General features: G+C 37.0%; 1 protein-coding gene across 3 annotated transcripts in view; it reads left to right on the forward strand.

Moving 5' to 3' along the window:
• Nucleotides 1-15696: 15696 nt before the first annotated feature.
• Nucleotides 15697-17944, forward strand: part of LOC143292706 (islet cell autoantigen 1-like) — a 34429-nt gene continuing 32181 nt past the window's right edge. For 2 of the 3 annotated variants that reach the window (XM_076603220.1, XM_076603222.1), the window contains exon 1: nucleotides 15697-15732. The gene's annotated coding sequence lies outside the window, so the exon portion shown is untranslated. Of the gene's footprint in view, nucleotides 15742-17944 lie in introns of all 3 variants that reach the window. The other variant, XM_076603221.1, reaches the window with a different exon arrangement.

The following is a 17944-nucleotide window of genomic DNA, read 5'->3' on the forward strand; positions in this document are numbered from 1 at the left end:
ATCTGACAGGGCTATACTCTATGCTTCCTTTCATAATAATATTCCTGCATAAACCAGGGCTGAGAGATACTTAAGCTAGCAGTGTTGGTCAGGAAATTTGACCAACACACCCAAACGATGCATCCATGAATTGGGTGATACTCATCTGTGTGGTCCCTATCTTCCCGTTTAAGTCCCCAGCGCACTCAGCTTGAGGTGGAGCCAGCTGCAGGCTTGAATAAATCCACCTCCACTGTGAAACAAACCCACATCCTTCCAGCCATCACTCTGTGACACTAACCATTTTGTTACAGCGGCTGGTGCTGCAGTGATCACAGTACTACATAAGTTGAATCGTTACCTTACAATATTACAGCCTACAAAGCAAGAAAAGAATTCCAACAGCCCATTTTCAAACCCATAGTTATACTCAAGGTGGCTAAAAACATGTCTTGGTATGTTTTGCATGCACATATTGGGGACCAAAATTATTTGAAAATTGTATCCTGTAATATATTCCTGCCATTTTTAGGCCTGGATGATGCTTCATTCCTGTCAAGAAGTGTCAGCTGTTCATCTGTCTGAATAAGCATGGTCTGCTAATATCCCTGATCAGTTATTTTCTAGGAATGAAAGTGTTTTTTGTTTCATAAATAAGTTAAAGCTTGCTGAAAAAAAATTTTTTTTTTTAAATCCACATTGGTAAATTGCTGGTATAACTGTGTGTTTATCTTATAAAATTATTATGACTTCTGGATAGAAACTTAGTTCATTTCCACATTTAAAATGAAGCATTGAAGAGGGGGGGGGGGGATTATAAAAATAAATTTGGAAAGAACAGTTGTTAAAAGACAATAAAAGTCCCTACAGTAATCAGACCAAGATGAAAATTGAATGGATGCTCAGTAACATGCCTGCATTCTCAAAGCAGACATTGAAAAAGAAATGAAGCAGCTATGGCCAGGAAGTGCTGTTTGGACTGTACTGGAGGGAGTCTTAAAGTATAAGATAAATGTTTAAGAAAAAAATAAATTTAAGAAAAGAAAAGAATGGCTTACATTCACTGCAATGTGACTTCATTTGGTTCTTCTGTTTAATGTGTACATTGTATGTAGGAAGAAAAAAATCTCTGTGTCTGTATGTCTTTGGACTTAATTGGTTCTTGTGTTTAGATTTTGTTTGTCTTTTGATGCTATAATGAAAGAGAAGAAAGTATGTTCTCTGTTAATTCTTTTGTGTTAATATTGAAAATCTGAAATGGTTCATTTATCCTACCCCATCCCCCACACCCCACTTGTTACATACATCTTTGGCTAAACATGACTATTTCTATTAATATGTGTAGGATAAGAAAGGGGTGTTAAAGCACTGTTATTCAGTCAAAAAAAAAAAAGAGAGAGAGAAAAAAAAAATATATATATATATATATATATACTGAATGTTATAAATTGGCTTCAGAACAGTATTTTCTTTGAAAATGTCACAATACAGGTACAATGAATCTGACAAGATTTCCTGGGGTCATGTGAATACACACACAAATACGTGTTGAATTCATGTGACTTGCTCTGTGCATGATTAGAGGTGGGTGTTGCTTTTGTGCGTCGTCCTCTTTTTTTTTTTTTTTTTTTTTTTTTTTTTTTTTTTTTTTTTTTTTGCTTGCGTGTTTACAGACAATGCGCTTCAGTGTAATAACCCTGTGTTTGAGTTGTCTTTGTGTGAGTCATGTGGCAAACTGTAACAAATTCATTTTTTTCCCGAAATGTCTTGTTGAAAGGGAATTTAGCTTAAAATAGGAACAAATCCGTTCTTTCCACACACTCTAATTATGACAATGCATTGGGAAGGGCACAGAAAATATTAAGAAGCCAAAAATGTTTCCAAAATTATGTCACTGTTGCGTTTTTATTTTTTATTCACATAAAATTTGCATTTTTGTCTGTTACACTGGTTAAAAAACTTATCATTTTTAGTTCAAATTGGAAGTTCTGCTTAGTGTGGAAGTGATATTACTTCATTTATGGGCTGGGAACAGCATTTTGCCAAGTAATGGGACATCATTCTGAATATACTATGGGAAATATTATCTTACATATGGATCTCGCTGATCTAAAACATTACAGTTTAAAATATCTCAAGGCATACAAAGGCAGTTGTGTTTTACTCTCAGTGTGAAGGTATTACGCAATGTTTATTTGCCCAAGTGGTAATTCTATCAGTAAACAGTGTTGCACATATTCCCGTAAATATTCATAAGGAGCATGTGAATCAAATTTATAATCCATGATCACATATTATTGAAATGAGAGGAAAGTAAACACTAACTTTTATTCCGTGAAAGATGTGTGCATAGACCTTATCACTTACTTGTTACTGCATAATGTTCCTGAATACATCACAAATCAATAAATTTGAATTATAGTCCACAATTTGTCACATTTAGTATCAAGGTTTGTTTTTTTTTAGCAATGCATGTGCATATTAATCTTTTAAAGTATACAATGGTCACCTTCTGCCATTATTTAAAGCAAAACAGTCAAAGAGTTTCCTAGCGTTCATTTTCATGGATTCTGACAGGGAGTAGCCTTTTTCTTTTGTAATGTCTTTCTTTGACCTTCACTCTGCACTGCTCAGTGTGTGAGAAAGGTTATGAAAAAAAACTGAATTGTCCAGAGTGATATTGTGTGTATTCGGTCAGGAAATGCGTTTCGCGGGGTTTTTTTTATGAGTTATCAAAGCTGGAAAGTTTTGATAAAAGCAGGGTAGGTTTGAAAGTTTGATAGATACATATTATGATCATAAAACAGTGAAATGCCAAAAGGTGCTTAAGATAGACTTGCTCTGTTTCCAGCACTCGCCTTCAGTTAACAAACACTTATTTCTGATGGTGTGCAAAAATATGTTCGGGATCATCATGAACTGGTAACTACCCACTCCCATTTTCCCTACCCCTTCACCCCTATCAGTGTTTTCAGTTTTGTTGTTGTGCAACTTGAATTACATGTGAGCCATGAAGGCTTTGCCTCGTTTGTATTTAAATTCTACCTCCAGAAGCATATTTAACTTTAGAATCCAGAATTGTATTTAACTTTGAAAAGTGTCTGAATGCAGAGTTGAGACAGTTGGAGAAAAGTTGAATATTGTAAGAATGATCTTATGTTTTGGACATTATGAACCAAATGAACTGACTGAAAATTGATAAATGATTGACCATGTGTGTGGTGAAAGGTATTAAAAGATGAACGAGTGAGTGCCAGTTGCTTGTGTGTGCTTTGGAGCAGCACATACAGTTTACGGTGTTTGGCAGGAGAGAGTTAAACAGGATTGTGAATGTCAGTTGCAATTTGTCATTGTGCAAGACAGTGACCTTTTTTTCCCACATTTAATTGTGTTTTGGGAATGTGGTGGCACACTGTGTATTTGTCCTCATAAATACATAGGCAAAAAGCAGAGCAGATAGTGCAATGCATGCATTTTAAGTAATTGAACAATTTTGGAAAGGAATGAATCTCATGTTGCACTAAATTTTGTCATGGTGACTCCTCTTTTCTTTTTTTCTTTTTTTTCTTTTTTTTTTTCTTTTTTTTTTTTTCTTTTTTTCTTTTTTTTTTGTAAGAAGTTTCATTTATTTTGATTGTTTCAGGCACAAATAGACCAGTTCTGATAGTTTGTTGTTTTTTTTCATGCAAGAATTTGGGTTGTATTTTTCACCGTTAGGACATTACACAGTTTTCCATTGTTAGAAAGTCACTTTGTTTCATTGTTGTTTCATTGTACATGATTATTCATTGACAGAATATGACCTGTGAAGCTCTTTATTCATAACTTAGTTATTATTCTACAGCTTTATTTAGAATTACCATATGGTAGAATTACCACATGGTCAGATTTACCTCAGTTATTATCAAGAAGTTATTGCTTCTTGCTAAACAGGCACAGAAAGTAATGGTGTAATCTAGTGAAGCTACTTCATCAGACACATCTTAAAATGGATACTCAGAACATGTAAAGGTTATCCTATGATTGTTGGTTTGTATAAGTGGGGAGCACTTTGCAATGCTTTCTCTTTTCTTTTTTTCTTTTTTAATACTGTTTTCATTCAAAGAATTTGAGCTCTAGGAGATGAAATAGTAAAATACATTAACACATAACACTTGTATGATTTCACCCCTTTGTTTAATTTTGCCCAATCTTTCACGTTTTGTGTAAAAGTGTCATCTAAAAATATTATGGTTAAAAAGGCGGTACAAACTACATTTTCAATTTCTGTTGATAACTTGATTAATCTTGCAAGCAGAGGAAATATACCCTGCTGGTAGTTAGGATTCACACATTATATGTGTGCGCGCATGTGCACACACACACACACACTCACACACACACACACAAAATCTCTTGACACATACATTCTTTATATATGTATGTATCTCTCTTTAGTCAATTTATGTTTCCTTGATATAGTATCAGTCTCTGTGATGATGTGAAAGGTTGGTTTATACAGATTTGCTGAAGCAAATCTAACCTCTTTCACCTTACTTTTTTTCTTCCCCCTCCCCTCCCTCTTCAAAATTGGAAGTTGGTTTTGCCTCCTGTTTTGATTTAGCTTCCCTCATTTTATTCTCTCTTTTTTTTCTTTCTTTTTTTCTTTTCTTTTTTTAAAGATTTTATTGGGCACTTGTATAAAAAGTTATTTTGTTTTCAAAATGAGAATTTGAAATACGGTTTTTGTATAAAAAAAAAAAAATGAGAATTTGAAATACACCTTTTAAAAGCATAAGGTACTTGTGATCTGCTATGTTTACATTGTATAGTAGTGTTCATTTTATGTTGAATTTTTTCAGTGCAAAGTGTATATATATAATTTCTGGAGTTATTAAAATAGTTCTGTTTTACTTTGACCACTGTTCAGTGTCGGGAAAAATGGTTCCAGCTTTTGTTTGCATTTCTCATGGACTAAAATTGACCTGTGAACTATGACATAGATACAACTGTAAAGTGTTCTCAAAAGTCCAACCTACCTGTTACTGTTCAGTAATGATTTTTAGTAATTTAAAATTGACATTTTTCTCACAAATGATCATTGATCGTCGTTACTGCCTTATACACTGGTAATTAAAGTGATCATTCTAGGGAGTGCCATCTACATGGGCTGTACGTTATTGATTTGGCTATGTTGTGTACCTGTGTAATCTTATAAGTAGTAAATTCACATACTGGTTTTCTGCAAATTGAAAGAATCAACCTTGCTATTAATTTCAGCCCAGGGTAGAGCTATAACATGTTGATCCTTTCCTTTAATTATTCCTGGTGTTAGTCAATATGTTTCTTAATATGAGATAAAGTTATGTTTACAAATGTGGATTCTGCCATCCTCTGTGCTTGTCCTGTATGGTAATGCCGGAGACTGTGCTGGAAATACCCTCTTCTTGATTGCTGTCTTTGTTTTTGGCTTTTCCCCTTTTTTTTTTTTTTTTTTTTTTTTTTTTTTTTTTTGTCATCTCTTCCATTCTTATTTGCTGCCTCTCTGGTCCATTCACCTGTATTCTTCTAGAATATCTTGAGCATTTTATGTATGTTTTATTTGACTTTGAACAAATTGAAGTATTGTTTTGTTTTTTTTCCTTTTTTACAATTGGGTTGGTGGGGGTTTTTTTTGTTTTTTTTTTGTTTTTGTTTGATTTTTAGTAATCTGGGTATGATAAATTAAGCAGAAGAGCTTACATCCTCAGCGTGGCCTAATTTTATTTGCCCTAAGGAGCTAAGTGGCTAAGATAGTGTCATGAACTGTGTTATGTAGGTTTTGCTTGATGATTTTTTTAAATTTTATGTATGTTATATCTGATAGTTTTGCGTTAACGCAGTTGGACGTTTGTGTAGTTGGTCAGTCCTGATACAGCCCGATGCGGTCAGCTGGACTATAATATAAGCAACAGTGATTATAATGATGATAATAAGCAGATAACTATTGCTAATTTATCAAAACAAAAACGTAATTAAAAAGGGTAGAATGAGTGACGGTTTGATTTTTGTGGACATTATCGCTTCAGTTATCACTTCAACTTTTAGATCAGTTGATAGCTTTTTAAAAGTTAATTTGAGTTAACTATGCTTCATTATGGTGACATTAATTTAGTTGGAAGTGAATAAATGAAAATGTTTGGTGTCAAGAATGAACACAACTTGCATGGTTCCAGGAAGGAATAGAAAAGCGTGATACACAATGAGTGGAAAATTTGGCCCCAGAGCAGGGAAAAGATGCCGTAGATAAATTGTTAATGTGAATCAGATTTTAAAGAACCCATATTTTCTTGTGTCATGTTCTCAGTACTACCATGAGCATGGACATTGAGTGTATTTCAGAAAAAACAAAAAACAGTTCAGAGTCAACTGGCATCCTTTCTAATAAAAAGACTTATAGAGTGAAGATCAGTATAATTGTTTGTATATTTTAAAGATGGGTTGTTGTTTTTTTTGTTGTTTTTTTTTTTTGTTTTTTGTTTTTTTTGGAAGCGCACTGAAAGCAAGAATGACTTATGAAACTGTTTATGAAGAGTTCAGGCTGATAAAGGTATCAGCTGGTACTGAATTCATCATCACGTGAGCTTTAGAAGGCGTGCCTTTTGTGGTGGTTATTCAGCCAACTTAACAAAGGCAAAAAGTTACGATGACTGGGAAGACTTCACTTTGGTTGGGTTGGTTTTTTTTCCCCTACACTGTTCAGTACACTGAATTTTGTTTTCTTCCCTTTCACTGTGGGACTTCACTTCTTTCCATTCTGAGATAGATTTCGAACTGAAAAGACCCCCAAAATGGAATCTCCTTTAAATTTAAAATGCTAATGTGTTAAATTTTAAATTTAATTTTAGGGAACTCAGCAGTTGGATAATCAGTTGGCGCAAAATCTGCCACATACTGTGGTACCTGCTTCCTTTGAAGGTGCCATTGTGAATCGTGTGATGTGTGTGGGGTGATGTGTGTGGGGAAGGTGATGATGGCATTTCAAAACATGAGTAATGTTCATGTCTTTTCACTGTGTTGATCTTGGCATTTGCTTATGCCCCTTCCTCTCCTTAACGTATCATGTCCATGTCATTAAAAATTATCATCAGTTACAAAATGGACTGAAACCAAATATTTTACGATTGCACTGTTTTGGCACAAAATTAAACCTTGAAACAAAATTATCCCAAGTGACATAAAAAATCATCCCAAGTGACATATAAAAATCATATCATCCAGTAGTGCACCTCTTCCTGAGTGTAGTGAAAATCTACGGGATAGAAAAAAGATTTGTCGGGATGTTTATGTTTATTCATGCAAATTTCATTCAAATCATTTACAGTATTTACATAAAATTATCTTTTATATCACCTTTTTCTTGGGGTGAATCAGTCACAGATGAGCTGTTAAGCTTGAAGGCTGAATATTAGATACAGTTTTAGAGATTATTAACAACAAGCATTCTTGTTTTTAAAGATTTTGAGGGGAATAATGTTATATTTTTATTCAAACTATTTTTTTCTTTATCTTTTTTTTTATGAATGTTAATTCGGATTTTCTCCCTCAAGGCACAAAGTGCAAATAATTGCAAATTGGAAAACTATACTCCCTATCAAGCTCAATGTCTTTTGGGGTTTTTTTTGTTTTGGTTTTTTTTTTTTTTGTTTGTTTGTTTTTTTGTTTGTTTTTTAAGGGGAAGGGGGGATCAAGCTAAACTTTGAGAAGGTGTTCATTTTTAACTTATGAGTTTTCCTCACTAACGCTAGCACCATGTGATATCTTTTTGTTTTGCTGTGTAAGTACATTCTTTTTTTTTTCATTTCTTTGTAATTGGAAAACTGTTCAGAAGAATTTTGTGTAATATGTTTGAAGAGGTAAAACATTTCAAATTACCACCCCCAAAATGGGAACAATCAGTACTTGTAATGTGATTCACATGACTTAATTGTAATCACCTGACCTCTCCCCTCTCTGTTCTTTCTCTATCCCTTGTTGTTGTGTTTGTATGTTAATTGTTATTGTTTTGTTGGGGGTTTTGCAATTGTTTGTTCATTGTATTTTTGTTTTGTTTCTCATTTTAGTGTGATTTTTTTTTCTGTGTTAAATTAATGTGTTAATTTGTAAAGGGGGGAAAGATTTTATTCAAACATAAAACTGAAAATTTTGAAAGCAGTGTTTCATCAGAGTGATAGTTAATAGCTTTTAAAATTGCACTGTACAGATGTTAATAGTCTTATCCAGTCTAACATTTGAAAATTAATCTAACATTAAAGCCATACAGATGCAGGCTACAAATTAAGTGTAAGATAAAAGAGAGACATTTATACTTGATGCTTCCAACCTGGATAAACTGTTATGTACATTCAGAATTTGCATCATTATGACAGATTGTTGATCTGTCATCATAGATGATAATATATTGTTTTTGTTTCTTAATGTTGTGGTTAGATTTGATGATAATGATACATGTTAGTAGTGTTGTGTTTTTTGAATGATTGGCATGGAAGCCTAATGAGTACAATGTTCACAGTGAATCATTTGTGAACAGTACGCATCTGCTGTGCTAGTTGTTCATCCACATGGATCATTTTTGTTTTTATTTCACAGGTTTCATTTATACAGATATTTATTTTCACAATATACATCACACTCATCGAGTTTGCATAGAATTTTGTGCTTTATTTCTTTCTGCCACTGCTTTGTGTCTGAACAGTTGCTGAATGCAGCTGTTGTAGTTACTGCCGTCTGAATGTGCAGTGGTCAGTGCCCTTGTTCAACATGTATGTTCTTGTTGTCTGCTCGAGATGTGTGAACTGTGTAGGTATTTTTGTTGTTGTTTTTGGGACCTTTTTCAGCTTCGAGCTCATGTACATGTTTGGACAAATTGAATTGGAAGATGGAAAAAAAACAGTAAACAAATTTTAATATTATGATGCTGTGTTTGTGTTGAGTGTGGTCAGGGATAAGCTAACACAAACTGAACTGAGAGTGTATGCAATGTGTAAAAGTAATCAAGGATAGCTGATGTTCCAGCCTTGCAAATTGGCTTTTTATGTCATAGGCAGTGATCTGTGGTGGTGTAGTTTGTTAAGAGTGCACCGTGTAGGTTTATAGGGCACCTCTTGATCGCACGATGAACCCATCGTAGGACACATTGGGTATTTCATTGAGCGCAGCAGTGCCACCTGCAGCCCTGCCCCATCCTGATAGGAACATTGCCAGTTCGTTGACCCAGGGCAATGAATATAACTTTACCCTCATGTCAAAGGGCAGCCCCCTATCCAGCACCTGGGGACCTGCAGGGTCGGGGATGGTCTCCAGCTACCGAGTTGGTAGTAGTCTGTCCCCGGGAATATTGAGTGTGGCTGATTCAACAGTTGTACTTGTTAAAAAAAATTTTTAACTTGCAGAAACAAACAGAGGAGTCGCAGCCCACAAATACAGAACAATAGTTATTATTCTATTTGATTGCAAATATAAAGTTACTAAATCTGTAACCCTACATTGTCCCTAGATGCTTGTGAAAGAACTGTGGACCCTTGTCAATTTTTAATTACATGCAAATCTTTACAATAAGATGCTTTAATTTTTGCAACTTTTGTGGCTCTTTCCGGCTCTCCTCAACATAAGTATGCTCTGGATTGTTTTTTAATTTTTTTGTCCATATTGGCTGTATTATTTCTGCATGGTGATCCACATAGAAATAGTTTTATTGACCATTGATTTAAATATTATGTTTCATAGCAATGAATGGAATCAGACGGCATAATGCAAAAATTGTACTGAATTTGATCATTAGCAAGACAAGAACCAACTTTACTCTCTACAAAAGCTGTCACAGAGTAGCAAGAATACAGCTGACGGATAATATGGAGGGAAACCAGCACAGCATGTCCTCCCAAGCTGACTATCCTTTTTTTATGAAACAAGACAGTATGGTGATGGATAATTGATGGGCTTGAAAAAATAGATAAATCCCATATCATGTTTCCTGAAATGAATCTCAAAATGAAAGTAACCAGATCTTGATGATTAGATTCAAATCAAACACAACAAGACTCATAGCAATGTCATTGATTGTGATTCAACTCAAGGCCAGCTGTTACCCAGAGCAGACTTATACTATGGTTGTAAATCAGCGACTGGGGCTACGGTTGTAAATCAGAGACTGGGGCTACACCGTCAGTTGTCAGTCTCTTCATTAATGCATTATTCTGACCCTTAATGTAGTAATGTTTTTGGGTGCATTATGAAAGGAAGTGTAGACAAAACCTTGTCATAATAATAGTCCCAAACATAAACTGACCTCTTCATCAACATTGTTTTCGTTGTCAGCCTGATCCTAATAAGAAGAGAAAATTGTAACTGGATTCTGTGGCTTTCATGCCCAGATCTAAGCTTCTAACTTTCTTTATGTGGTGAGTTTTGGTAAGACAGCAGCTCCATGGGAACAGAGGTTGGATGAGGTGGTGGTCTTCTCTCTGGGGTAAGCACAAGCTGGAGTCTGGTATGACAAAAATATGCCATTGAGAAGTTAATTCCCAAGTGAAAAAAAAAATTTGGCATGACAAAAATACTCCCAATGAGAAATTATCTGGCCAGTGAAACTTGAAACAAAAAACAGCAAATACATTTCATACATTAAGAATAAGCACTGTTGATACTGTACAAAGCAAAACTCACACATGCACTGTTGTAATCAACATCACAAATAATACATACAATACAATGTCACTGAAGAGAGGGGGACAGTGTACATTGAAATATAAATCAAGTGCTGTACATAAAAGCAGTTGATATTGAAACATGAGGCAAGGCGAGGCTGTCTGGCTTATTGAAACATGAAGCACAGACTCATTAAATCCACTTAAAAATTCACACATATCAACATTCCAGGCTTTAAGACACCTCATGTAAATCAGCACAAAAAATACTTGATGGAATAAAATGTGCATGCAGACTACAACATTGAAACAAAACTGTATTGTCAGTCATCTGCATGTATGACCTCACACACACACACACACGGGATTTCGGTTTCAAGGAGGTGTCAAAGCGTGCAAACTAATCTATGCAGACTGCACCACAACTACTGCTTAGTAAAAAAAAAAAAAAAAAAAAGTAAGAGGAGCAGATCCCAGACCCAAGGCGCTGATCAGGTCATGAGAGCCTACATAGGTTTGTGTAAAACATAAACATCCAATAAATGTGAATACCTGAAAAATATAGTTAAGTGAAAGATAAGGTACAAGGTAAATGATAGGAATGCACACGCACGCGCACACACACACACGCACACACAGATGGGACAGGAGTGCACTATGATGTGGACAGTTTCACCTGTTGGCTACGTAAGTAGGCTGTGTGTCGATGACGTTTCCTGCCGATAACACCTGTGGCCCTCCATGCACATACCGACGGCCACAACACTGATCTATTGATCTATTTTTAGATTAGTGAGTGGGGGGTGGGGGGGGGGGGGCACAACGTTCAGACCCCCCTGCACCCTCCCACCCGCTTACCCGCCCTCCGGCACCCCCGAGGCCCCCCGGCCCCTCTCTGTCTGGCCTCTCTCTCACGCTCCAGTGCCATCTGTCGTTCCTTTCCCTCTGTCGCCCTCTTCCTTTGTATGTTTTGCACAAAGCCAAAAGAAAGCTAATTGTTGCTGAATTGGTCACGATCATCCGAAAATAGTAACTTGAATTTGTACGGCATATAACTGAAGCGCTAGTGAAAACCCTTCCCCTCTCTCTCTCTCTCTCACAGTGACAATGCTGTTGACATTAATTATTTTTATCTTTTGTCAAAGCGTCGGTGCGGACCGGTTGAGCAACGGTATACGCGCAACACCAAATACAACAACAAACAAACAAAAACTGTAACATATGCCTTACCTGCGCACTATTGACCCAATGAGCTAGTAAGGTCGTGAGAGCCTACATGAAAAAGAGAGAAATGATAAATGATGCATTTGAAAATGAATATCAAAATCAAATATATAGACAAGTGGAATAATACCGTGCACTGGTAGATTTGGAATATATCGCTGCTGCAGGATATGGTGTTGATAAGCTTTTGCTGGATGGTTTTTGTTTTGTTTTGTTTTCTTTTCTTTTGGTCCTTAGTGCTTGCTGTCCTTCCTGTCTGACTCTGTCAAATGATTTCTTGAAGTCTATGAAAACATGGCATAATTCCATCTGGTGTTGGAGGTGTTTTTTTTCGCAAAGGGTACGCACTGAGGTTTAAAGTTAATTTTGTTTGATGGTAGCCTACTCCTGCCTTTGCGGAATCCAGCCTATCCTTTAGCAATGACGGTATCTGTCTGCTTGTGGCTGCAAACTGTTCAGCATGATTTTGAGCATCATTTTGCTAGCACTGATGGGCTGATCTGGAGCGGTGGTTCTAGCAGTGGTGGAGATTTCCTTTCTTGGGGAGGGTGACGATATGTGATTGGGTCCATGGTGTGGGCAATTCGCCCGTGTGCCAGATTTGGTTACAGACAGCAGTTAGAATGCTGATAACTGCCTCTCCACAATGTTTCAAAAGTTCTTCAGTAATGTTGTCGTTGCCTGCAACTTTGCCAGATTTTTAACGACTTCGCTGCTGTTACACCCTCCTCCCGGAATAATAATAATAATAATAATAAATTGTACTTATATGTCGCAAACTCCCCATATGATGGGCTCTGAGCGCCTCACATGGGATAATACATAATTATACAATAGTGTATACCACACACGAGCACATGAGGACATAGAAGTGGAAAAAAAAAATCTATATAAACCGAATCAATACTATAATTTACAGATAGGAATAATCGCAGGAAAAAAGGCACAAACCCCCCCCCCCCCCACACACACACACATTCACACACGCACGCGCGCACACACACACACACACACACACAGAAAAAACAAAAACAAAAAGCACCGACCCACAACACACACACCACAGGAATACATCAATGGAGAGGGGGGACAGGGGGAGTGCAGAAGGTGGGACGAGACATACAAGGGACTATGCTTTGTCACATCGAAAGGCCATTTTGAACAGGTGGGTTTTAAAGTTTTCCTTTGAAAGAGGACAGAATTGATGAGTGCCTGAGTTTTAGAGGAAGAGAATTCCAGAGAGAAGATGCTTGATACTGAAAGCTCTTTGACCAAATGTCTTCACACTGTTGTTCAATCCAAATTTCCTTTGTATTCTACATTTCTTGACCGATCTTCTTGTTCATAGCACTGTATTTCCTGTCTCCTTTCTCAGTTTTCTTTTGTGATTTTAAGTTCCCTCTAAAGTGTTGCTCATTTCTAGGACACTACTTGTGCTCTATGGTTTCGATTTCCATCTGCTTATCCCAATGACCTCTGCTGCTGTTTCCGTTCTGTCATCACTTGCTTGAAATTGTGAGAAATCAAGATCTTCAAGCAGGAGTAGTGGATCGAATTCTCCTCCGATAACTGCTTGGAAATATCAGCGATGCCAGTATATTTCAGTTTCTCAAGGTTGAATTTGAGTCAGCTGTTTTCCCCTCTCTTTTTGTTCCTCAACCATACTTGAAAGTTCATAATGACAAGGTCATAGTCACTGACATAGTCAGCTCCTGGGAACGTTCTTGTTTTCACCCTATTGGTGCCAGACCTGTTTCGGTTTTTCATCTGGCTGTGATGCTGACCATTTGGGGAGTGCCATGTCCATCGTCGGGATGCTTTATGCCCACCAAGAGTGTTAGCAACAACAGCAAGTCATTATAACTGGAGGGAATTCTAGCTGGCGCAGTCCTTATCATTGGTATTTTCATCATTACGATAGGAGCCGCAGAAATTCCTCCAGTTTTCTCAAGTTGGGCGTCTATACCAACTTTGGCATCAGGTTCTAGTCACAATGAACTCGACTTGAATAATTTCTTGTCGACGATGTTTGAAGCTTTGAGCAGAATTCTTCAACCTGGTCATCATCGTATTCTATATGCACTGCATATCGAGGATTTTGACGCGTGGCAACGGCGATCTTGCTGCTTGGCAGCGCGACTCTTGCTGCCTGAATACCTCGCACACGGGGCGCTGCACAGTTTTGCTGCTTGTCGCGTGAAACTTGCTGCTTCGACGTCCCGTGTGCGACTGATGGGCATTAAGAAAAGACACTGGCGGAACAACGCGTGACGGTGGTGTGGCCTCGTAATAAGTTACACTGAACTGAATGACCTTACTAAAACAAACTTCGAAGGAACTGTTGAGGGAGGAAGACGAAAGGGAGACACCGCTGAGAACGAAACGACTGCATGACTGACAACATTGCAGAATGGACAGGAACTCGGTGAAACCATTTGCAGCCGGAGACCCAGGCCGGGCTTTGATCCGGGACACACGACCTGTCGACAGATCTGGAAGAAGCTTATGAACAGTTCTTCTGTGCAATGACCCGGCCTTCACAGAGTTGAGAGAAGGAGAAGAATAACAGATTAAAAATTTTTTTCAAAAGTATACGAAAGACAAATGATATGCATTCATTTATACTGATTAAAAACATGAGCTAAAATAACACTACAACTACTGCTACTTTAAGGTGGAAGGTGGCAGAATGGTTGAGACACTTATCTGCCAATACACACATTCCATGATCGCCTGAGGGTCTGGGTTCGAATCCCCGGCTCGCCCTTTCTCCCAAGTTTGGCTGGAAAATCAAACTAAGCATCCATTCATTCGGATGAGACGATAAACCGAGGTCCCTGCGTGCGCAGCAGGCACCTGGCGCACTGAAAAAGAACCCTGGCTCTTTTTAATATGCCTAGCCTTGAGTTTAGAAGATCAAGAGGTGATCTCATTGAAGTATATAAGATCATGCACAATATTTATGATCCTTGCACCACCTCTTCCTTGTTTACTATGGCTAACTACGATAAAACTCGAGGGCACAACTTCAAAATAAACAAAACTAATTTCGTAACTAACCAGTTCCGCAAGTTCTTTACTAACCGTATCATAAATCTGTGGAATAACCTTTCCTATGACACCATCAATGCACCATCGGTAAACGCCTTCAAAAATCACATTGACAAAAAGTTTAAGAACCATGTATTTTCCACAGAGTTAAATCTTTACTGAGCTGTAGATAAATATAGTATACACTATGCCAGATTTAAACAAGGGTTTGTTCACAACAAGTGATCCAAGAGCACATAAATGGACACTGATTATGAGGGCAAAAGGCTTTTAGCCTATAGCCAAACATTTCTGTGATTCTGTGAAAGTGTTGTCATCTGGCAAAATTCTGTAGAAATCCACTCCGGTAACTGCTCGAATATAATTGAGCATGCACTGAAGGACTGAGTAAGTGCGTTGGGTTATGCTACTGGTCAGGCATCTGCCAAGCAGGTCTGGTGTAGCGTGTATGGATTTGTCCGAAGGCAGTGACGTCTTTGAGAAACTGAAACTGATACAACTACTACAGATCGCAGATCAAATACGCACGTTAAAGATCCTGCAACCCATGTCAATGTTCGGTGGGTTGTGGAGACACGAAAATACCCAGCATGCATGAACCACGACAGAGTCATCGCCAAGTCGATGTTGGTCGTGTAACAGAAAGAAGAAGAAGAATAACGATAACAACAACAACAATAATATTAATCATAATCATAATAATGAAATGCGTGCTCGGAGGATGTGAATGTCCTCCCTTTACTAATCCCGAACACTGCCGAGCCAGTTCGGTGGTTTCCGACATCAAAATGGATGACGAGTGACAACTAAACAGGTGTGGGAGGTGATTATGCGTCTGTTATGTCTCGAATGCACCATTGATGTAGAAAATTGTGCAGTGGATGGCTGTATCATTAGACTGTTACATTGATGATCGGTTTCTTTTTTCTGAATGGCAGTATTTTCCTTTTTATATTGCGTCTGCTATCGACGACAAAACTGTCTTCATGCAGTCACTGCAGTGCAGTTATCATTTTTTTTCGATATGATGCACGACAGGATGACGGTAGAATGTGTATCCGAATGATGTGAACATTCTGTTAAGGTCAAGGTTTATTTTGAAGTTGTCAGTATATTATAGGAGCCCACAGAGTAAGTCCATTTTTGCTTAACGTCATTCTTATGTGCGGCATCCGCGACCTCTTCTGCTTTTCTACATTTTGATGATAATTACAGTTATAGTCTCCACTGCAAGTATCAGGACCACATGTAAAAGTTCAACAGTGATAATTGTTATAGTTGAGAGTCTTTTTGAGATGCTCTGTCTGTTTCAAGGGTGTTTTTTTGTTGTTTTTTTCGATTGCAGGAGTACACAACAAAATATGTTTGTTCTGAATCAAAACTGAAAAATAAGTTGTAATGCTATTCTGCATCTGTGATGTATCTTGTCAAAAGTGTGTGTGTGTGTGTGTGTGTGTGTGTGTGTGTGTGTGTGTGTGGTGTGTGTGTGTGTGTGTGTGAAGTTTACTTATGTAGAGACAATCACACAGACAGACAGACAGACAGACACACACACACACACACACACACACTTACGCTTATAAATCTGAGTCAGTATAAGCATGCATACATACAGGCCTGTGTCAGCAAAGTTCAGATACCTTATAACTAAATGTGCACATCTGGGGCATGTGTGTGTATGTGTGTGTGTGTGTGTGTGTGTGTGTGTGTGTGTGTGTGTGTGTGTGTACCAGAAAAATGGGTATCTGGCTTGATATTGCCATTGTATAAAGGCAAAGGTGGTACACTTGACTGTGATAATTATAGGGGAATAACTTTGCTCAGCTGTGTTGGAAAACTATTCACTACAGTGTTAAATGCTAGACTGACTGATTATATCAATGTAAACAATATACTTTCAAGGGCCCAAGCAGGAGTTAGACAGTCCCATTCGACATTAGATCAGATGTTTGTTTTCGAATCACTAATGGATATTTTCTCCATGAAAAAGAAGAAACTTTATTGTGCTTTTGTTGATTTAAAAAAAAGCCTTTGATTTAGTTTGGAGAAGTGGGTTATGGCCAAAACTTGTCTATGAAGGTGTGAATGGTAAAATTTTGCGTGTCATAATGAACATGTATGATAGAATTAAGTCGTGTGTGTTTTTAAATGGTGAAAAATCTGTTTAATTTCACATATTTAGCTATGAAATTTCTGATTTCTTTAGCATTTGTAAGGGTGTATGACAAGGGGAAAATCTCTTGCCTTTGGTTTTTTCTCTGTATTTCAATGATTTAGAGTCATATTTGACTGAGTGTAAGAGTCCATCTGTTGATCTTTTATTGAATGTTAACATTTCAGACTTAGATAGTTACATGCGATTGTTTGTACTCTTGTATGCAGATGACACAATTTTACTTTTGGAGATGAAAGAAGGATTACAACAGTCTTGCAATGTTTTTCACAAATATTGTTTAAAATGGAAATTAGTGGTTAATGTAAAGAAAACTAAAGTGATGGTATTTAATTTTACAAATAAGCTAAAGCCTGTTTTTAAGTTTGGTGATGCATGTTTGGATGTTGGCGATTCTTTTAAATATCTTGGTATTGAATTTAGCAGAAATGGAGCTTTTTACAAAGGTAAAAAAATGATTTATGAACAGGCTCAAAAAGCTATGTGTTCTTTACTTCAGTCAGCCAGAAATCAAGATTTACCTTTACATATTGTTCTGGACATGCACCAGTCTATGATTGTACCTATTCTGTTGTATGGTGCAGAAATATGGGGTTATGAAAATGTAGATATACTTGAAAAATTAGAATTGAAATTTTTGAAACGCTTGTTCAAACTGAACAGGAATACTATGACCCAAATTGTTTCTTGAGAAAACAATACTATTCACAACATTAACTTAACAACAATCTAAGAGAATAACTTTCCAACTCTAAAACATATAGGCGTAAAAAAAACAACACCCCCCAAAAAAACCAAACAAACAAACAAAAAAACAACCATTTAAAGGTCTTACTTATTGCATAGTGTGTGT

The sequence above is a fragment of the Babylonia areolata genome, chromosome 18 (assembly GCF_041734735.1).
Source record: "Babylonia areolata isolate BAREFJ2019XMU chromosome 18, ASM4173473v1, whole genome shotgun sequence".
Lineage (NCBI taxonomy): Eukaryota > Metazoa > Mollusca > Gastropoda > Neogastropoda > Buccinidae > Babylonia > Babylonia areolata.